The sequence below is a fragment of the Saimiri boliviensis genome, chromosome 8 (assembly GCF_048565385.1).
Source record: "Saimiri boliviensis isolate mSaiBol1 chromosome 8, mSaiBol1.pri, whole genome shotgun sequence".
NCBI classification, from domain to species: domain Eukaryota; kingdom Metazoa; phylum Chordata; class Mammalia; order Primates; family Cebidae; genus Saimiri; species Saimiri boliviensis.
In genome coordinates this window covers 110,946,404-110,968,835 of record NC_133456.1, presented here as the reverse complement: position 1 = coordinate 110,968,835, position 22,432 = coordinate 110,946,404, and the positions used below count along the sequence as shown (strand labels likewise).

General features: G+C 38.0%; 2 long non-coding RNA genes across 8 annotated transcripts in view; one reads left to right on the top strand and one right to left on the bottom strand.

Annotated features, from left to right (window-relative positions):
- The window catches only part of LOC141585458 (uncharacterized), a 98,838-nt gene extending 81,890 nt beyond the window's left edge, over positions 1 to 16,948 (top strand). The window contains exons 2-4 of the long non-coding RNA XR_012518975.1: positions 7,261 to 7,332; positions 16,219 to 16,321; positions 16,444 to 16,948. This is a non-coding gene — a long non-coding RNA (uncharacterized LOC141585458). The remainder of the gene's footprint in view (positions 1 to 7,260; positions 7,333 to 16,218; positions 16,322 to 16,443) is intronic.
- LOC120367605 (uncharacterized) overlaps positions 1 to 22,432 on the bottom strand; it is an 88,166-nt gene that overhangs the window by 4,195 nt on the left and 61,539 nt on the right. For 2 of the 7 annotated variants that reach the window (XR_012518969.1, XR_012518972.1), the window contains 5 exons: positions 8,415 to 11,730; positions 4,222 to 4,285; positions 2,767 to 2,861; positions 2,298 to 2,468; positions 244 to 747 (listed from right to left, as the gene is read on the bottom strand). This is a non-coding gene — a long non-coding RNA (uncharacterized LOC120367605). Of the gene's footprint in view, positions 1 to 243; positions 748 to 2,297; positions 2,469 to 2,766; positions 2,862 to 4,221; positions 4,286 to 8,414; positions 11,731 to 22,432 lie in introns of those variants that run through there. The other 5 variants (XR_005581952.2, XR_012518973.1, XR_012518970.1 and 2 more) reach the window with 4 other exon arrangements.

The following is a 22,432-nucleotide window of genomic DNA, read 5'->3' as shown; positions in this document are numbered from 1 at the left end:
ATGTGTGGGTTAAAGGCCTTCCAATTAAGAAAGGTTTCTCTGTGGATTTATAGGCTGTTGGTTCACTCTTCCTGTTCGTGTTGCCATAGCAACTGTCAGGTAGATTTTCTGCTACTTGCTAGGAAGTTGGAAATGTTGAGTCTGGTTGAGCCTTTTCAATTCAGTGAAGCTTAAATGAAATTCTTTGCAAGGAACTGGCATTTAGCCTGGGTCATTTATTCATATCTAGAAGAAAAAAATCAATTATAGTAATCAAATGTGCAAAATTTTTATTGGGATTATTTTTGGTACATATTTTGTGCTGTAATCTATTTTTAATGGCAGGGTACTAAAGGTTTGAAGGGCTGCAGCTGGCCTCTTCGCTATCTGATGGCTTGTGGCTTTAATTACAGCCCAAGACATAGGAAGGCATGCCTTTCTCGGGTCTTCTTTTGCAAGCTATAATCACCCCTGGTGATATTCAGAAGCAAACTAGGATCCAGGAGCCTCATTAGGTTGAGACACCTATATAGCAGGAAATACAATGTACAAGCTTTTATTCTTTCATTTTTTTCCCTGTCCTGTTGGTTATTTGAACTAAAGCTTGGGAAAATAAATCATGTCTATGTCATCATTTAAACTTCTTAGGACTACATTGTCTTCATTTTCCCTTCAGATTAAACCCTCTTGGGCGTCACTCACTATGGTTAATTTCAACCCACGTTGACTGATGCCTGACAGCTCCATGTAGAATGGTCTCCTTTAATCCTAAAAAAGAAAAAAAGAAAAAGAAAAAAATTCAAGCACGTAGGTGGGCAAAGTGAACTCTTTACATAACATACAACACACACCATACAAAGGAAAGACATCTAAGGGGCCAAGCTTAGTGTGTTCCTTTGTTAGCGTCTATTCTCACTGTCAGAGAAACAGCAGCTTCTACGGAAAATAAGTCACAGTCCTTATTTCACACAGTGGTGCTATTTTTATCTCCCAGCTCCCCTGTGGATATTTATTATAAGATATATTATTTACAACAATGGCTTTAGATGCCTATTTTAGTTCATTTTGTTCCATTCCTCCTCTTTTGTTATTTGCATACCATGCCTTTCCCTATTATATTGATGCTTCATAACATATATAGTAATTGATAGTGGGTAAGAACACAAATAAAACAGGGAAGAGAGAGAGGGAGGGACATTTAAAAAAAAAGTCAAAACTGAAATGTCCTTTACTTACTTGCCTTGCCTTGTCTTATTTTCTTCCCCTTTGGTCTAGAAACTGTTCTTTCTTCTATTAAGCTAAATAAAAACTTTCTGAGAAGAGCAATTGAAGCTGAAGGAAGCTCACTCTTCAGTTGCTATACTAGGAAGTAGAAATGAAGTTGCCTGGTTCTGCTCTCTACTTTATTTACTCTAAAAGGTGGGCAATTTTCTCTTAAAATAAATTGTGCTTGAAGTTACATGGCTCAGTCAGCACAAGATGCAACTGTGCCCTGGAGCTGAAAGTCAGAGAAAGGGGACATTCCGTCAAGATCGGGATAGCTGAACAGGAAACAAACTTGCTTGGTTACAGAATACATTAGAATATCCATATGCGTAATCAGATGCATTGTTTGACCAATTTCACCACAGAGATCACTGTGACTCAGCTTTGCCACTTGTAAACAGAGCCATCTTTAGTAGAATCATGTGGTGGAAGCCTCTTGCTTTGGGGAAGCATAAAGACAGGTTTTGGCCACCACCCCATTGGAGGGAAACATCAGACCTTCCTTGCTACAGGTATCTATATGTGGGATCACAGCTCTCCTTGCCTCCACCAGCCCCTCAGTCCAGGCAAGTGCCTCTTCTACCTTCAGTAGCTTTGGTCCAGCGTGTGACCAGGCTGTGCCTGAGCTGTCCCTATGGCCCCTCAGGGGATGGGGGACAAGTCATTGAGGGGACTACTGCCCCATGCTACTCCTTAGCTCCGTGCAGCAGGTGCCCTTTGGGGCCCTCTCTGTGCCCTTGACTTCCAGGTCTTATGCCCAGTGCGTGAGGCTACGGCACCTGCTCCATGCACTCCCAGCCTCCAGGCTGCCCCGAGCTCTTTTCTTCTAAACTTCAGTTCCTGGGAATATGGAGACCTCTTCTGAGTGGGCCTCAGACCCACTTCTTTGGCTTTGCAGTGAGGTGATTTTCCAAGGACTATGTCCCCCACCTACCCAGCTCCTGTCCTGCATCTGGCTCCTGGCAGGCATCTTGCTTAGTGCCACTGTGCTGAGCAGCAAAGACACTGGGGTCCTCTCCTTCCTCCCAGGAACCTGGCCTGATTTTTCTCACCTTCTTTATGTACTATTTCCTCCAGTCCCTCTGCTCTGACTTAGCTCATTCTTCATTTTCCCAGTGACAACATGGCGGAGACAGGAGTCCTCGCAGTAATCAAGCGTCCGCTCTCTACAGTTCAGTGTGTGACATTACGCACGTTTCTGGAGCTTTCTGATGTTTCATGCTCTATAAAATAATCAACAATAGTGACAGCTCATATTATTGGGTGCTTGCTGTCTGCCCAGATCTTATTCTAAGTGTGCCCCATGAGTGACTTTCCATGGATGCATTAATTCCTTTATACTTTACCACAGTCTTAGGAATGAGGCATTATCTTCCTGCCACTCCTAAATACTCACACATCGAGACTTTGTGTAAATACCAGTTCAAATGTTAGTAAAAATCTCTCGTTAACCCTGGCAGTTGTCCCTCAAATGTGTCTCTTCTCAGAGCTCTAAAAGTAACTTATTAACAAGTTACTTACCTTCTCTAAGTCTCGGGTTCTGTATTCATGAAGTAGGTATAATTGTGCATAAATCATGTTGCTGTGAAGACTGAATTAATTGATGCATATAAAATCTGTAAAGAAGTGTTTGGTACTTAGAAAGTGCTTGATAAATATTAGCTTTTATTGTTGTTCTTTGTAGGGTTTCTGTGTGCAAAGAGCCCAAGCTTTCAAATCTTACAGATAATGTGTTTGAATCTGTTCTCTGCCATTGATGGCTTGTATAATTTTGAGTAAGTGTTAAAATTTTGCTGAGCTTGTTTTTCTTCTAGTAAAATGAGGGAATTAAGACCTGCTTCCTAGGACTGCTAAGGGCATTAAGTGAAAGGAAGCCTTTGTGCTTTCTAGAAAAGCGGTGCCCATCCCACAGTAACAACTGTTTTTCTCTCCTTCACAGGTTGTTTTTATAAAACTCTTACTTAGTATTTTGTTTTATATTTAGCTCCCCATCGGGTGCCTAAAACACTTACTCAAAATCTTCCGGCATCTTACTAGCTCTCTTCTTGGAAATGACTTCCCTTTCCTCTTTCATCTTTAGCAAAACCTCTGTTCCATCCATGCCACCCCTCTTAGAATACCAGAAGGCAAGTGATCCACCTTTCAGCACCTTCCCTCTTGCAAAACTGGGTGAGTAGTTTTAAGAAGTTACTTCTAAAAGTAGCACAGTGGCTCCATTCACTGGGGTAGGATGCCACATCAGAAGGAAGGCGTGTGTTAGCACAGTGCAGAGAGTAGTGATTAGAAGGGGTACCTTCCAAGGAGCCCACTCCCAACTCCAAGCATGAAGCTACCCCACTGGCAGAGGTAGGCAGTGCCAGGGATGTCTTACGTCCAATTTCTCCTATCTCTATCCCAGTTTCACATTTGTTTTTTTTGGGATTTTTATTTTCCTGGCTCTTCAATTCGGGACATGGTCCTCATTCTCTTGTTTTGCCTGCAGTCCCCGCAAGTGCAAAATGTGGAATTATTCTTGTCAAATCTGCCCCTTCCAGATTGGCTAACTCGAAGATCAGAGCTTTCTGCGGAAGAAAAGACTTCCTGGCTCAATGTGTCAGCTCCCTTTCGTGTAGCTAGATCTTTCAATTTGTAGCATAACCCCTGCAGCACTGGAGAGAAAAGACGATATGTCTGAAATGCTGAACTATGGTCACCCCTGTCTACCATTATGTTTCCACAGGCATTTCTATAAAAAAACCGCAAAACTGAGGGATCTGAGATCTGACACCTGAAATGGCTGCAATCACACAAAGGCACCCCCTTTTCTCGTCCCTTGTTGATTGACCCATCCCATCCTGCCTCCCAACACACAGTCCATAACTTTATATTTAGGGCAGTGGCCAGCCACATGTGTATACATGTTCCAGACACATCTCACTCCTATCTTGGATGGCTTCCCCTGTGAATTTGGTGTTAAACTCAAGACTGTGTTCTTACCTCATCTCAGCTGCTTCTTGTGTGACATTACACACTTTTCTGGAGATTTCTGATGTTTCATGCTCTATAAAATAATAAACAATAGTGGCAGCTCATATTATCAAGTGTTTGCTGTCTGCCCAGATCTTGTTCTAAGTGTGCCCCATGTGTGACTTTCTGTGGATGCACCAATTCCTTTACATTGTCATCACAGTCTTATAAATGAGGGATTATTGCAGAGGAGGAAATGGAAGCCGACGTGCTCCCAGGTAGTAAAATGTAAAGCTGGAATTTGCACTCAGAGCCTATATGCTTAATTTTAAGTTACTTGATTTCTTTGAATCTATAGGTTGTAATATATGCAACTATAATCAATTCTCATTATTCACAGTAGTTATATTCTATAAAGTCACTGAAAACACTGAATTAGCAAATCTGAATCCTTGCTGCTAGGAGAAATACAGGCCTAGGTTCCTACGAGTGTCTGATCACCACATTTTCATCAACTCATCAATACATGACCTTGTTTTGTGTATGTTCTTGATTAAAGCTCTTTAATATATATAGTATGTATATAGTCGATGCATTAACGTTGAACTCATGGCCCACAGCACCAAAACTCATAACTCGCGAAAGCTTATGTAACACACAGATTTTCTCCAAAAGGCATATCACAGCGTTCTTGCACTTAGGAACACTGGATAAGACTTCAACATTACTCTTAGGGGTAATGTTTGAAACAGTAAAATCACTAACAAAAGGCACAAAAGCATGAAAAATAGAGCTCTAAATAGACCACTAGAAGGACATTGTTGGCTGCATGAGAACTGAGACACAGAGGCACAGCGGCACCTTGTGCCTATTCATCCTCACCTGGGAAGGCATTTGGGCAACCTCAGGTTTTTTTAGTTGTTCTACATGTGTTGGCAAACTGCAAAAGCAACAGTGAGTATTGATTTGGGGGTTTGCAAATAAATTTTAGTAGGTGAATTCACAAATAGGGAATCTGTGAATAATAAAAGTCTACTGTCCATAATAATGAGGGGAAAGCATCTCAGAAGATCTTAAAACAAGATCTTCATGAAAGAATATATTAGAGTATCCACATATATAGAAAAATGTATCGTGTGGCCGCAGAGATCACTGTGACTCAGCTCTGCCACTTGTAAACAGAGCCATTGTGAGTAAAATCATGTGTTGAACTAGGAGTTGGAGCTGAGGGGAGCATAGTCCAAGAAAGGGTTCTCCTAGTTGCAAAGGCACGGATCTATTGTACTGTTTTCTAAACAAACCAAAAAAAAAAAGGAAATATTTTGGTCACCTCTTTGCATGATGGATGCAGCTTTATCTCTCAGAAATACCTGTATATCTTGACTGCCGATTTTGAATTTTAGAAACATGTGTTTATTGTGGATACACAGCCTCTATGTCCACGACTTGTATTTCTCTCTCTGCAATGAATTAGAATGGCATCTGAGTAGCAGACACTAAATCATATTTTCTCTAGGGTGATGATAAATGACTGGTAAAATAAAGCAGTGGTGAATAGTCCATTCCCATCCCATATGCTAGCTCTTGGGATTTGTAAGTCAAGAAGTAGAGGTGGCTGAACTGCGGTTAGAGGGAAGGTAGGTTCCTGGTGTGGTTGTTTATAATCTTGGTACTCAAAGCTGGTCTGTGGACCAGTAGCCATGGTGTTACTTAGGAGCCTACAAAAAATGCAGATGCGTAGGCCTCCCCCAGATCTGCTGAATTCAAATCTGAATTTAACAAGATCCAGGTGTGCTTCCTAAGTACATGAAATTGAGAGAAGCAGAGCTTTGCAAAACCAAGCCCAAATCCTAGCTTGCCATTGCTTCACGTTACCATTCACCTTTGAATCCTCTTCTGTGTTCTGTGATTATCGCTCTGATCACAGCTTTTGCACAGTGCCAAGATCACTGGGAAAACTCCAGAATCTTCTGTGGCTCCTGAACCAGGGCACCACTGAGCTTTATTGCTCTCAGCGGCTAGTTGTGTTCATTATCCATGACCAATATCTATGATGAAATATTTAAGTTTCAGAATAGTTCACTCAGTCCTCTTGATCAACCACATGGTGTTCTTCTTGTCATAGATCCTAGAGATTGAATTGTGACTTTCTTAGCGAACTAACATAGCAGAATATATGTATGAGGATCTAATATTTCACGTTTTCTTACACCAAAGTTTTGTGCCAAGATTTTTTCTACCTCATACATCCATGCCTCTCAAAATTAGACGATCATCAAGGATCAGAAATTCAGTGCAGATTCTTAACTTTTCTACATAACTTATCTACAGATTCCCAATCTGTAGAATAAATGGAAAATAATGGAATGCCTCTATTTCACAGAGGCGTTATAAAGATCAAATTAGAATGTGAGGAAGTACATTCTAAAACATGATGTGTTATGCAAGTGCCCATTATTGTAATTGCTGTTTCTATTAAAGATAACACAGTATTAAGCCTCCTAAAAATTTAACAATTTACCAATACACAGGGGAATATAACTGTATATATTCATTTTCAGCAGAAAAGTGTTATTAGTATTTTTGGTGTTTCATTTCTAGAATCACCAGTTGAAGTGTATGAAATCAGATCACATCTTGTAGCCATTTAGATACTATTGCCTTTGACAGTGTCTGCTGGTCAACCGGAAGTGACAGAGAGACATCTTGGCTTCTTTCTGAAGTCTGAGGTTCTTAAAATGCCATGAAAGTATTTGGGCCATTTTTAATGGAAATGTCATCCTTGATATTTGTGAAACCATCAGAGACCAGCAAACCCTCTAAAAAGCTGCTTTTTGTGTTGCCGTTGCAAAGCACAAATGGTTATCACATTAAATGCCCAGTCATGCAGCCCTTCCCTGCACACACAGCAATATATTTTTCAAGCAAGCACATGGATGACTGTAATGGATAACCTCAACTCCTCCTCAGATTCAGAATTCGGTTGGCCCTCGTTTGCAAAGGTTGAGTAAGATGTGTGTTGTTTGGAAAGCCATTGTCTGAATAGCTGCTGAACGTCTCAACCCACAGGTGCCCAGAAAAGCCTTTAACTCACGCTGGTTAATGAAGAGTGGTCCCTACTGTGTAACTGCTTTCCTTCTGGTAAGTGAGGTGTTTGGTGGGGCACGCTTACGTATCTGAGCCATTAGAATACAATGTAATGCCATCCTGCCTCTGGAATGCGGTGTAACCACCACATCTGGCCATGTCTGTTCAAACACTCAGTGGTGCCCAGTGGAATGAGGGAGCGTGGAATGCATCACCCAGACCTGGGAGCTCAGGCTAACAAGCAGTGAGTTCATCACTGGAGACAGCAGAACCTAAAAGTTTGGGGTTTGTTTTTCCCTCTGTCCTTAGTACCCAGGAGTGTTGTTTCCTCCTAGATGCCATGTGGTCTAGAGCTCTGTGTTTCTACACAGCAGGTTACTCCCAGTATCCTGAAACTGCTCAAGTCTGTTCTGCAAGGAACAGGCAATAGTGTCTTCCTTTTAAAACTTGACTGTCTTCTTTTCAATATTATTCTTTTTTGCTTTTTGGTTCAAAATGAGATGTCTAGTAAGAACTGTTTAATAAAAAATTTCTTAATTAAAAAGAGCAGACAGCTACACCGGAAGTACTAACATCATGTCAATAACCTTAAATTATATTACCTAATATTTAACCCTGTTAAAAGGTTTGCCTTCTCTCCTCAGAGAAGTTTATGTTTGTTTTGCTTTGCTTTTTTGAGACAGGGTGTCACTCTGTCACCTAGGCTGGAGTACAGTGCCAAGATCTCGGCTCACTGCAGTTTCTCCCTGCTGTGTTAAATCACTTCTCATGACTCAGCCTCCTGAGTAGCTGGGATTACAGGTGTACACCACCACACCCAGTTAATTTTTGGCATTTTTAATAGAGGCGGGGTTTCGTCATATAGCCCAGTCTGGTCTTAAACTCCTGGCCTCAAGTGGTCTGCCTGCTTCAGCCTCCCAAAGTGCTGGAATCACAGGCATAAGCCACCCCACTCTGCCACATCAGAGAAGTTTGATGCCAAGATGCATTGAAAATTCAAAGATAGGAAAGATCTCTTCCTGACTTTGGAACAGTTACAGTAAAGCAAAGACCCACACATAGATTTAATAGGGTTACGGGTGCTATGGTAAAGATTAGTAACGACTGCTGTGGAAGCAGAGAGACAGGGAACTCACCTGGGGTGTCCTGGAGGCCTCCTGGAAGAGGTGCTGCTTGTGGTTTAATAGGATAAATTAAAAAATCAGATGAAGGATGTGGGAAAGAAAATGACAGGAAAGAATGATTGCACAAGAAAAGATGCAAAAGTGAGAAAAGCCTTCATGTGCAGCAATGACAAGCAGCGTGAAATTACTGGACATAGGCATCTCTTCAGAGGATGAAGGAGTGAGGGTGGAGAGGAGGGCAGAGGCCAGGTAGATGTCATGTGAAAGACTTTTGGTTGTCTTTAGTCAGTGTGAGCAATGGAAGGGGATTGGGTGAGAAAATGAGAGTTTGTTGTTAAAATTAATGCTCTGCCATTACTCTGTGAAGGACATAGATGGGAGCCAAGACCAGAAGAAGAGAGAGAGAAAGAGACCACTGAGGAAACTATGGTAGTCACCCATATAGGAGGGAGGGAGGGGTTCATTTTGATTTATTTTGTTTTGTTTTGAGACGGAGTCTTGCTCTGTTGCCCAGGCTGGAGTGCAGTGGCATAATCTTGGCTCACTGCAAACTCTGCCTCCCAGGTTCAACTCCTGCCTCAGCCTCCTGAGTAGCTGGGATTACAAATGCCCATCACTATGCCTAGCTAATTTTTGTATTTTGAGTAGGGACAGGGTTTCCCCATGTTGGCCAGGCAGGTGTCAAACTCCTGACCTCAAGTGATCTGCCCACCTCAGCCTCCCAGAGTGCTGGGATTACATGTCCGAGCCACTGTGCCCGGTCAGAGAGGTTCCTTGTGGAAAGCTGAAGTCAGAAAGAAGATGGGGCAACCAATTCAGAAAATAATTAGGAGACAAATAATTGGCAGGTTATTGAGTGGTTTTGAAGGGGTGAGGAGGGAGAGTCTTTAAGGATATTGTAAGACCCCCTGTAACAGTGTGCTGGTGTTTCTTAAGCTCATGGATATGTGTGCTGCCATTTATGGAGATGGAAAAGCTGGGAGGGAGAACAGGTAGGGGTGGTTGGGGATCATAACTTCAGCTCTGAACCTGCAGAACCTGTGAAGCATCCAAGCAGAGCTTAGCACTCAGGTGATGCTTTAAGTCCAAAGCTACAAAGGAAAGCATAGAATATAATTTTAGGACTTTTAGAAAAACAGTATTGCTTGGTGATTCTCCTAATTGAGTATCTGAATGTTTCAATTCAATATTTGTAAAGCCAACTTAAATTCTACATCCTAACCAGTATGATAATAGTGTGCTTATCATTTCAACATCTGCAATTCTTCCATTTCCTTCACAGTCTTTCTTAATTTCTTCAAGGGTTAATGTTTTTTAATGTGGTACATTTTGGTTATTAACTTACTGTTTATTTAAAAAACATAAAACATTCTCATTTGTGATGGGAAATTATATATATAAAAAAGGAAAGCTTTCAGCAATTAAGGGGTGATATTTATATTTCTAAATTTCAGGTATTGTTCTCTTAAAATAAATCTGACTCTATGTCATATCCAAATAGCAAAAACAAAAGATTATTTGCCCTACTCTGGAAGGTTTCATGTTATTTGGAAATATATGTGACTTGATGGTTTTTTTTGTGTGTGTGATAGTTCAATGACTTTTTATTAAGAAAGATTCTTCTATTACCATTTTAACATATTCTTTCAAGTGTCTTAGGTGATCACAAAAATATTCTCCTAGACATCAATGGCAAAGTTTATTATAAAATATTTCAGCTTCTGCATTTTTTTAATAATAAAAAGAGAATAAGTGAATCTATAACACTTGTTGCTATGGTAACTAACATACTTCTATATTGAGAAAGAACATGGAAATTTCTAAATGCATTTTTATCCTTATGACATATGTCTCTGTATAGACAAGACCATATACTTTGGGTGACTTTAAGTCCAGGAGACGAGGAGATGAATTCTTTTAGATATTTTATATTAACTTTTCTGTAGCTACAGATGGCATTAGATCTGGGTCTTGGTAATTAGTTGGTATACGTATATTGTACACATGGTACAAGAAGTAAATTGATCCCTGTTATTTTAAAGTAAGATTGGAAATTATCCCTAACATAATATTTATGCTTTAACTGTTTATTAAATCTGTTTAATTTATGCTCTAACTGTTTATTAAAACTGTTTTTTCAAGACATTTCAAATTTGAAATTCATTGGCAAATAAATCATCTGTCTGCCTGAACCTTAGCCTAGGCTGGCTCTCAATCAAACGTGTTGCACATACATTCATTTATGAAGAAATATTTATGACAACTACATTTAGAATCTCTGCTAGATTTATAATCTGGAGGAGTAACAGTCACAAGTGAATCATTATACAAAATATGCAAAATGACATATGCCGGGAAGGAAGTATAAGCAGGTAACATAGGAATGCAGAGAAAGATCATTTAACTTAGCCCGAAGGCATCAGGAAAATTTGGATAGGAGAAGAGTGAGGAGAGAAGGGAGAGAGAAAGATGATGCCTGAATTAAGTCTTAATGAATGAGGTTCACCATATAGAAATTTTTGTCTAAATAAAAATGAATACTTATGTAGACAACAATTAATATTAAATACTAATATTTAATGACTACAAGAAAAATACCCTGTTTTTTACATACAAAGAAAAGCAGATCTCGGCTCACTGCAGTCTCTCCCTGCTGTGTTAAATCAATTTTCGTGACTCAGCCTCCTGAGTAGCTGGGATTACAGGTGCACACCACCACACCCAGTTAATTTTTGGCATTTTTAATAGAGGCGGGGTTTTGCCATATGGTCTAGTCTGGTCTTAAACTCCTGGCCTCAACTGATCTGCCTGCCTCAGCCTCCCAAAGTGCTGGTATCACAGGCATAAGCCACCCCACTCTGCCATAAAGAAAAGCAGTTCTTTGTGCATAAAGGAAAAAAAATCAAAGGAGATGCATGATTGGGTAATGAGAGTTGAGTTTATTGAGGTTCTATTATTGCCAGACACGCACCAGAAACAAAGGTGGCTCCCAAGGTGTTCACCTTGTATGAAACTTAAACAAGCTTAGGCAGGAGTTATAATCTTATTCTACAATAGGAATCCTTAAAAACTGCTCTATTTAAGTAGAATTTCACTAAAAACTTATGTTGAATAAATATAAATATTCAGAACATTTATATGATTTTAATTTTTTCCTTAAAAACAGGGATGGGTGAGAAAAATCAGAAAACAGAGCGATTACCTTGGTAATCAACTTGAGAAAATAACTATCTCTCTTTTTCTTTTATCTTTCTGTCTTTGCTGTTGTTGTTGTTGAAGACAACAGAAACCCCAGCATCTACACACGTAAATGAGAAATTCAAACCATCTGAAAAGCAAATTAAAAGTAAGAACCAATAGACTAGAGTTTAAGAGAGCTGAGAACTATTTCTACCCTCTACTATTTACTCACTTGCAGTATGGCTTGGGCAATGCCCTCCCTCACCTCATGCTATGATCTGAATATTTGTGTCTCTCCAAAACTCATGTTGAAAACTCATCCCCATTGTTGAGATACTAAGATGTGGGGACTTAAAGGGGTGATTTTGTCATGAGGGCTTCACCCTATTAAGGAGATTAATGCCTTCATAAAAATGACTTGAAGAAGGCTCCTGCCCCTTCCTCCTCAAGAGGAGGCAGCAAGAAGGCACCATTTAGAAGCAGACAACAGCCCTCACCAGAAAGAATCTGCTGGTGCCTTAATATTGCACATCCCAGGCTCCAGAACTATAAGCAATAAATATATAATGCTTATAAATCACCCAGTCCATGGTATTCTGTTATATCACCCTGGACTGATTAAGACACCCATAAAATCAAAGGCTTGGATAAAGTACCAGATCTAAGGCAGGCGCAGAGGATTCAAGCATGGGTAAGGCTGGTTGCTTGACCTTGGGACACATACAGTCTAAAATAGAGATAATAGGATGATTCAACAGGGCAGTGAGGCTGCTGTGGAACACAAAGAAAGGAACCCAAAATCATCCGTTCTATGACTCCATTTCTTGGTGCCAGATAAAGCCGTATGAGCAATGAGACCATTTCACCTGAAACTTATCAAATCATTACAGAATTAGGTACAAAGCCAGAACATTTTTTGAAGTAGAATTATATGAAAAGTTACTCTCACATATTTATAATATTTTAAAGACTGTGGAAGGAATATGTAGAAACATCAATAGAACAAATTAAAAATATAAAATGTTCCCCAAATAGTACTTTTGTTATAAGTTAAAACTAGCACTTCAATAAGAAAGTGAAATATTATTTAATAAATATTATTAACCAATTGCACAGCAGCTTGTCTGAATTAAATATTAACATGAAAAACAATTCCAGAAATGTAAAAATAATTTGAATTTAAATATTGACATGAAAAACAATTCCAGAATGTAAAAATAATCTGAAAGATGTTCTTTCTTTTTTTTTTTTTTTTTTTTTTTTTTTTTTTTTTTTTTTAAAACAGCGTCTCACTCTGTCACTCAGACTGAAGTGCAGTGGTGCAGTGGTCTCGGCTAACTAACCACCACCTCCTGGGTTCAAGTGATTCTCTTGCCTCAGCCTCCCAGGTAGCTGGGATTACAGGTGGGATTATACCACCAAGCCCAGCTAATTTTTGTATTCTTAGTAGAGAGACAGGGTTTTGCCATGTTGGCCACGCTGATCTCAAACTCCTGACCTCAGGTGATACTCCCACCTCAACCTCTCAAATACTGGAATTACTGGCGTGAGCCACCACACCCAGCTGAAAGATGTTCTAAAGTGATTTCTACACCAGAAAACTAACATGGGAAAAAAAAGAAAAACAAATAGAATACTTGAGTCCATAAAATTTTTTAAAGCTTCTGTGACATAAGATGTCATACAATTTGAAGAGATTCCACAAACGGAGAAAATAATTAGAAAATATGTGTTAGGAAAAAAATTGAATGTCCTTAATAATTTTAATGCATAATATTTTTTACCTATTTATTTAGAAGTTTAATTTTTTAAATTTGCTCATGCTAGCACTGGGCTTGCCTGAGAAGAAATTATTTAATATATTACTCATAGAGGTAAAATTGATAAAACTTTGTAGGATAATTTTGGAATGTCAATGAATAGTACTTGCAATGTGCAAAAATGTCAATGCAGCATTCCCAGCTTGAGGAACATAATTTAAGTAAATAAGCATCGATGTGTACAAGGAAGCAGTCATTGGGATTTTCAACCAAGTGCTATTAGTAAAAGTGAAAAAAAAAATTACCCAAAATAGCCAAAATAGATGATTGAATCAATAAATGATAGCATACAGCTTTACATATGTTGTTATTGAATAATAATTTTATTATATATCAATTAAACATTGATAATGTTGATTTTCATGGAAATATTTTTATCAAAAAATTTGTTTCCGATCCATTGCATAGAACAATAGGTATAATATGTCAGTATATAGAATAATAGGTATTAATGTGCCTATATTTTTGGATTTCTTAAATTATCTGCTATTCTGAGATAACCACCATTGACTGCTTATATTGCATTTTAAAATGTGTTTTGTATCTAAAACTGAATTGTACTATAGGGGCCAAAGACATGGAGAAAAAGTAGAATAACAAAAATGGAACAAGAGACACAATGGTAAAAAAAAGATTTATCCAGAGGTTAAGAGTCCTCTGGAAGAGGAGAATTCCACTTGGAAGAGATTGGCATAGAACAAACAAAGAAAAGTAGGAGTTGAAAGTAAGTTTCAGGTGAAGAATAAGAACTTTACATATGGTCTAAGGAAACATGGCAGGAGTAGGCAAAGAACTGGAGATGAAGACCAAGGAGAATAACACATCAATGATTAATCTAGGCTTCTGGCTTGGAAAGTCAGTTATGAGATAGAAAAACTAATCCAGAGAACAAAGATGGAGTCTGAGGAAGACAGGAACAAGAATTCCTGAGGGAGATAAAAATAGAATGTTTTAGGGAGTCTTAGAACAAGGATCGGCAAACTATGAAAATCTTACTTCTGTATAACCTGTGAGTTAAGATTTTTAAATGGTTGAAAATAATAATTATAATAATATTTCTTGAAATGAGAAAACTTTATGAGATACAGATCTTGCTGTCAATAAATAAAGCTTTATTGGTATACTGCCACACTCATTTTATATTGCCATGGCTGCTTTAGACCCACAGAGCAGAGTGGAGTGCTGTTGGTTGCAACGCACGTCTCACAAAACTTCAACTATTTACCATCTGGCTCTCTACAGGGTTTTCTGACACCTCTCCCCCTGCCCCAGTCTAAAGTCTAAAGGAGACATTAAGGACAAGATCAATCTTTAGAAAATACATTAAATAAGGATTGTCCACATGAAATCTAGAGTTCAGCAGATTCTGAAAATGAAAATAACTATTATTTGTGCTTCAGAAGATGTGGAAGACGTATTAGGCACTTCTTGCATTGCCATAAAGAAATATCTGAGGCTGGGTGATGTCTAAGAAAAGAGGTGTAATTGGCTCATGGTTCTGTGGGCTATACAGGAGGAGTGGCAACGGGCATCTGCTCACCTTGTGATGAGGCCTCAGGAAGCTTACATTCATGATGGAAGGCAAAGGCGGAAACAGATGTATCACACGGTGAAAGCAGGGACAAGAGAGAAAGTGAGAGAGAGAGAGAGAGAGAAAGAGTGAGAGAGAGTATGTGTAGGGGGAGGCACCATACACTTTTAAATGACCAGATCTCACAGGAACTCAGCACTAGAGCTCATTTATCACCAAGGTGATGGCCCAAACTATTTTTGATATATTTTGATCTAAACACCTCCCAGCAGGCCCCACCTCCAGTATTGGAAATTTGATGAAAGACAAATATCCAAACTACATCAGATGATGAGAACCTTGTTGCAAACTCAGCCCTATCACCCACTGGTTTTGTGACCTTGAGCAGGTTGCTTAATTGCTTCAACCTAAATGTCCTTGATTATAAAATGAAAAACTAATTATATCTAATTAATAAGAAATGTATAAGGATTAAATGAGGTGGAGTGAGTAAAGCTCTTGGCACAATGACTAACATAAAACAAGTTCTTAAAAATGGTAGCTATTATTATTATTCTTTTTTTAATCAAAATAGTTCATTAAATTAGATAACCAGTTTTAAAATTACATATGTATGAAATATACATGATTTAAAAATCTTGTTTTCATTAAGAATATTCATTAACCAATCTTTTTGTTAGTTTTCACTTTCAGATGGGTGATCAGTTTTTAGAGTTTCATGCCATTTTGATTGTTTTGCATAAATCATTGTAAATACAATGTCTATAACGTCCAATTTCAGTTTCTTTTATTAATATTATTTTTTATCATACTTTAAGTTTTGGGGTACCTGTGCAAATCATGCAGGTTTGTTATATAGGTATACATGTGCCATGCTGGTTTGCTGCAACCATCCCCCCATCATCTACATTAGGTATTTATCATTCTTTATTATAGGCATGTAGTTAGTGTTATGGATTATATTTTTCTGGATAGAAACTTGAAGGAAGTTATGTGTTTTATCCAGGGGAAAATAGTAGTCACTGACAGAGAGCTGTTCCACTTTGTTTATAGCTGCAGAGTGTCCAATATCCAACACACCTACTCTGCTTACACTTGGCTTTAACTTTGCATTAAGAGGAATATGCTCTATCTTGTCCCAGCAAACTACTATTGCTGGCTTCCCCACCAACTTCAGTCCTCCCCAGCTCCATTCCACCCTGATGCTACAGTCAATCCCACATTATCTAGAGGGTCTGGTGGCTCAAACCCTGGTATTAAATGTCAAGCCTCTTTTGTTTTCAAGGCTCAGAAATCCTCCCTAACTGGCCCAAATAAAAAGGTACATTGTGATGAAGTCAAACAATGAGCTTAAGAAAATGAAGTTCAGTCGACCTTACAGGAACTAGGTAAGTAGCAGGTTCTAAGGAGCCAGCTCTCCATTCCCTTCCCTCAGAGTCTTGCCTCTTTCTTCCCTTCCTCCTCTCGTTAAAGATGGATTTTTTCTGTTTATTGTTTAACTTTCACATAGCAACAGTTGGAAGCCAACTCACAGTGTCTACATAGCCTGCTGCTTTGAAGTCCAACATTGAGAACTGGACCATTCCCCATATTACTGGGAAGAGGATGAGATGCCTTGTTCCAGGCAGTAAATTGATTGCTCTGATCCAATCAACTGTGGTGGACTGGATGAGTTATAAAGTTCCTTCTCACTCCTTAGGGCCTTGAACTTGGTAAGTAATGTTAAGTAAGGGGAAAAGGTGGTAAAGGCATACTACATTTATGTGGACCTTTCCTTTAAGCCCCAGCTCCAGCCACCTCCTCAGAGAAGCCTTCACTCACCACACACACTGATTTGCATGCTTTTTCTCATCATGCCCAGAGTTTATTGGTTATACCTCAAGCCTGAATAATTTTCCCCTTTATCACTTGGGTCTATTCCACATTTTTAACATATTATGTTTAATAAATACTAAATTGAAAGAATTAATGAGTATAAAATGAATAACAACAAAATGAATATATATGTGTATATATGTGTGTGAATGACATATATATATATATACATATATATGTATATATATACATATATATGTGTATATACATATATATACATATATATGTGTGTGTGTGTGTGTGTATATATCTCTCTCCACACTTTAGGAAAGTAAATAAAGTTAGTGATGATAAGGACAAATAATTTCTATGAGATAAAATTGTTCCATTGGGAATATAAGACTGGTTCAACATTAAAAATCCACTGATTGTAATTTACTGTAACATACTTAAGAAGAAAAAAGTCATCTCAATAGGGATTTCAGAAACAGGGATTTGTAATTTAAAAAAATATAGCAAACTGGGAATAGAAGTTTTACCTGATAAAGAGTTTACCTATCAGAAGTTTACCTGATAAAGAGCATCTATTTATCTCTATAGATAACATATGCTTAATGAGGAAAAACTAAGTAATTTCTCTTAAGATCACAGGTAAGGCAAAAATATTCTCTTACCACTCCTATTTAACATCATATTGGGAGCGTTAGACAGTGTAAAAAGCCATATTAGAAATTTCTCAAATAATCTAAAAAATTACTCTGAGAACTATTAAGTGAATTTTAGAAAAAATACAGGATACAAGGATAATATACAAAAATCAGTATTTGTATATAGCAGTGGTGAAAAATTGGAAATAAAACATTTTTAATTAAACTTTGTGTATAATAACACCAAAACACAACAATACTTAGGTATGAGAAAGTCTAAAAATATATAGGATTTCTATGTTAAAAACTACAAAATGCCAATTAAAGAAATCAAAGAAGATCTAAATAAGTAGAGATACAAATTCTGTTTGAGGAATAAAAGGCTTGATACTGTTACGATGTCAATCTTCCTAAATTGAACAATTGGTTAAATGCAATCCCAGGCAAAATCCCATCAGATTTTCTCGTAAATACCACCAGCAATTCTAAAATGTAAATAGGAAAGCAAAGGAATTAGAATAGAGAAAACACTTTCTGACAAAGAACTTGTTTCTAGAATACATAAAGAATTCTCAAAACTCCACAAGAAAACATCAAACAAACAAAATTTGAAAATGAGGAAAATATTTGCACAGACATTTCACCAAAGAAGATATACAGATGACAAATTAGCACATAAACAGATGCTCAAAATTATTAGCCATTAGGGAAATGCAAATTAAAACTACAATGAAACACCATTATACACATATTAGAATGGTTATTACATTTTAAAAATCACTGATGATACCAAATGCTGACAAAGATTTGGAGCAAATGAAATGCTCCTATTCTACTGGTGGGAATGCAAAATGATAGAGCAACAGTAAAAAACAGTTGGGCAATTTTTTACAAAGCTACCCTTACACTTACAGTATGGCCCACCTATTCCGGTCTTCAATATTTACCCTAGCCATGTGAAAAATGACTTTCACACAAACGCCTAGGCACAAATGTTTATTGAAACTTTATTTATAATCACTGCTGATTGGAAACAATCCAATGTCCTTAAATCAATGAAAATATTATTAATAGAATATTAATGTTTTCCGTGCATACAATGGAATACTATGCAGCAGTAAAAATGAATGAGCTGTTGATTCATGCAACGACATGAATAATCTTCAGTGCACTTTGCTCAGTGAAAGAAGCATGATGCCAACGGGTAAGTAGCCTATAACTTACTGATATATTATACATGACATTCTGGGAAATGCAAAACTACTGTGGTTGCCAGGATTTGGTGAGGGGTAAGCAGGTGGATGAAAGGACTGGCAACATAGGGGTATCACAAAGGCAACATTTGGTGAGAGATTGTTCTGTATAGAAATGTAGTGATCATTACATGACAGTGCATCTATCAAAACCCTTAGAACTGAACACCAGAAGAGTGAATTTTACTGCAGGTAAATAATTTTTTAAAAATTTTCCCATTAGTCAAGAAATTTAAAAAGTTATAAAAATTATATAAGTAATTGTATTGTGTAAACTAGGTGTCCCCAAACTACGGCCTGCGGGTCGCATGTGGCCCCCTGAGGCCATTTATCTGGCTCCCCACCACACTTCAGGAAGGGGCACCTCTTTCATTGGTGGTCAGCGAGAGGAGCACAGTATGTGGCGGCCCTCCAACGGTCTGAGGGACAGTGAACTGGACCCCTGTGTAAAAAGTTTGGGGACACCTGGTGTAAATATATAATTCAAATAGGGTCAGTGTGTGAAGTCAGTATTGCTCAGAGTATCATAATTGATCAGTGTTTAAGTTTTATCAGAAAAAGTAAATATGGCTAAGATATAAAGAGATAAATTGATAGGAATAATATGTGACTGCAAGTTTCTTTAAAAATACATCTGTGAGAATGTATGCAGCGTATCAAAAACAAAATTAATCTGGTTTAACCCAGACATTTGGACACGTATTTCCGGTAGACAGATTTAAATGAAAAATTCCTAATCTTTCACATCATATTCATAAAATTGTGAGGATAGTCTACTGCACATTTCAGGAACATATTAGCCAAGAGTTGGTCATTGTTATGGAAATGTGTACCGATTGAGACATTTTTGGCCCTACTGATAACACAAGGTATCCTTATAAAGAGTTTGTGAATGCTTTGAACTGTACTGAGCTGGTTTCTGCAGAACAGAGTGTGCTCCACCCGCTAGTAACCTCAGGAGGTTACTACAGTGGTTTGCTTTATAGATTATCAGTCTGTTGTACTACCATTAGGGTTGACAAGAGTAAAATCCCACCGTGGTTTTTTTCTGACGTCCGGAGATTATAAAATGACATTCAGTAGATTTTAGGCATTTGGAACATGCTGGTACTGTTAACATTATTTTCTTTTCCAGTTGCAAAGCTAACTGGGTAAAAATTCCAAAGACTCTACCCAGGTTTCTATAAAGCAGTAATATAAAAATTTGCTTCTTTTTTTCCATCTAATGTTCTTCTCCTCTTTAATGGTGAAACTATCCTGTTCACTATTTCTCTATTTATAGCCCAAACAATTCAACTCTAGGCAGTTGGTTCTATTGAGAGATAAACAGACTCTTAAGAAACCTTCACTGGTTTATAAATTGTCAATTGTGCTGACATGGCAGGCTGCAGGTGACTGCACTCATCTGGGGATGTTGGTCATTTATGACTGAGCTGGGACCACACAGCGTCTTTGGCCAAAGAGCAGCTGGTGCTCTCGGCAATTTTATCACTTAACAAAAAATCAAAACCAATGGCCATATAAACAGGTTGCAAATATTGGTTGGGTTTTTTTCTAATATACCAAACTCCAAAATACCATCTTTACTTCCTTTGCCTAATCGGTTCATTGGTCTTTGAGGCTCTTTTAGAGAATTTTGTTGAAAATCCTTGCCTTTGAAACTGTGACTTGGTCCAGTTGGAACAGCTTCAGGCGTCTCAGCCTCACATGCCTCCCTCTCTTGTTGCTCCTTTCCCTGCTTTGCCTGACCCGCTGGGGCAAGATCTTGTGCCTTCTTACCTGAATAAAAAGGATAAAGAATGGCAGTTCCTCTCTCAGGCAGGAGTGGATTTATGCATGCCCTTTTTCCAATTCTCATTCTAACCCATGGTTTTCTTGGATCTTCATATCACCCAGTTAATAAACTCACACCAAATCTTCTTGACTTGCTAATTAAACACACTACTGTACTATCTGGCCACTATTTTGGTCACAAGCCCACTTCTCCCAATTGTATGTTGACTGCCTCTCATTGAAGGGTTGAAGTATCAAGAATGTCTACTGGCACACTAACATCTTTCCAAGATATGGCCAAATCCAGTGCACAATTGTTGTTCACAAAGGACATGGAGAAACTTCCCTTGAAATAGCAAACAAGGAAGATAGGTAGAGTTATGAGATAGTTGGTGTGTCTGGATATGGCACTGAAATGATCCTTTGTGACATTGAGAACATTTTTAGACATGAAAGGGAGAAGTAATTTATGGCAGCAGATGAAGCTGACAAGGTATTTTAGGGTCAAAACACAGAGGAATTTACAGGATGGTGGGAATCCCTGAAAGTTTATAGCACAAAATTAGCACCTTCAGATTTCTATTTACATAAGAGTGTACTCTGGATGAAGGCTGGGTTTGAGACAGAGATGACTCTGGACAATAAAACCAACTACTGCGTTGCTATCATAATTGAGGAGAGAGAATATACCAAGAGCAGTGGGTTCAGAAAGAAGTATCTGCAAGATTTTAATAACGATTTAAAACAAATCCTAGGTTCTCAGAACCAAAAAGTCTACATAAGAAATAGAAACATGGACTTGAAACGATTTTTAATAACAAAAATCCCAGAACAAAAATCGACTGTCTTTTCATTTTTGCTTAATAATTAAGATGACTTACTGGAGATGACAGAAGACAGTTTAATAACAGTGTACAAACACAGAGTGAAAATAAAATGAATACTAATCAATTGTTAAGCCACTTTAGTTCATAACAGGAAGAATTTAGATAGAGTCTGAGACTGAAGATTGGATGAAACTTTCTTTTAATCCTCAGCATTATTAAGCACTAAGATATTGTCCTGTAAGGAATCATAGCTTCTTGCATATCAGAATGTTTGACATTTAGACTTTTCTGAATAGTGAACAAGGTAACCTCTCAATTTCACTTTATTATATTTTGAAATAAAAAGAAAATGAATTACATATTTTTAAAGACAAATTTTATTCTTTTTTTATTTTACTTTATATTTTTATATAGCATTTCAATTTTTTAAATGTAATTATATAATAATTTTATTGTTGTTCATTTTCCAGAGTGTTAGTTTATGGATTTGCAAATCCTATGCTCCATGTTAAGTTCATGCTGTCCTGATGTCTGTCTCTGCTGCTTCAAAGTAGTAGCCAGACACAACTTCTAAAAAATAGACAAACAAAAGTAAAACCATAAATTTTTATAGCTGGAGACAGCTTCATGGGATAAGCCATGGCACTAAGAGGCAACACTTGATATTCATCATCTTCCTCCTCTAGTACCCATTCCAATTTGCTCCAACCTTCAGCTCTGCTCCTGTTGGTCTAGGTTACCTGTCTGGCGAGATGACCCAGACATTTGTTTCAGAGGAATCTGATCCCCTGGGCATCATGTGCTTCTGGCTATGGTTGTTTCAACTGACCATTCCCAGCTGTCACCAGACATGAAAGCACCAGGAGGTGTTCCAGCAACTCCCATGGATTCTGGACTTACTTCTCTCTACTCCCGTCAATATAGTAATTATTTTTTGTTTTATTTTTTTGGTCCCTGGACAGTTGTCATGAGAACCCCAAATGGCCCTATGGTAATTGATTTAGGTTTGGTGGAATCCTTTCTGTGTCCCCTGAAGGGAGTATACCCCTCCCGCCAGGAACTAGGATCTCTAATCCAGAAACACAGTCTCCAAGTGACTTGATTGGAATTAATAGAGAGAGGATCATCCTCTGTTTCCTTCCTTCATTCCCAGATGCATGTTTTTGTTGTTGTTGTTGTTGTTT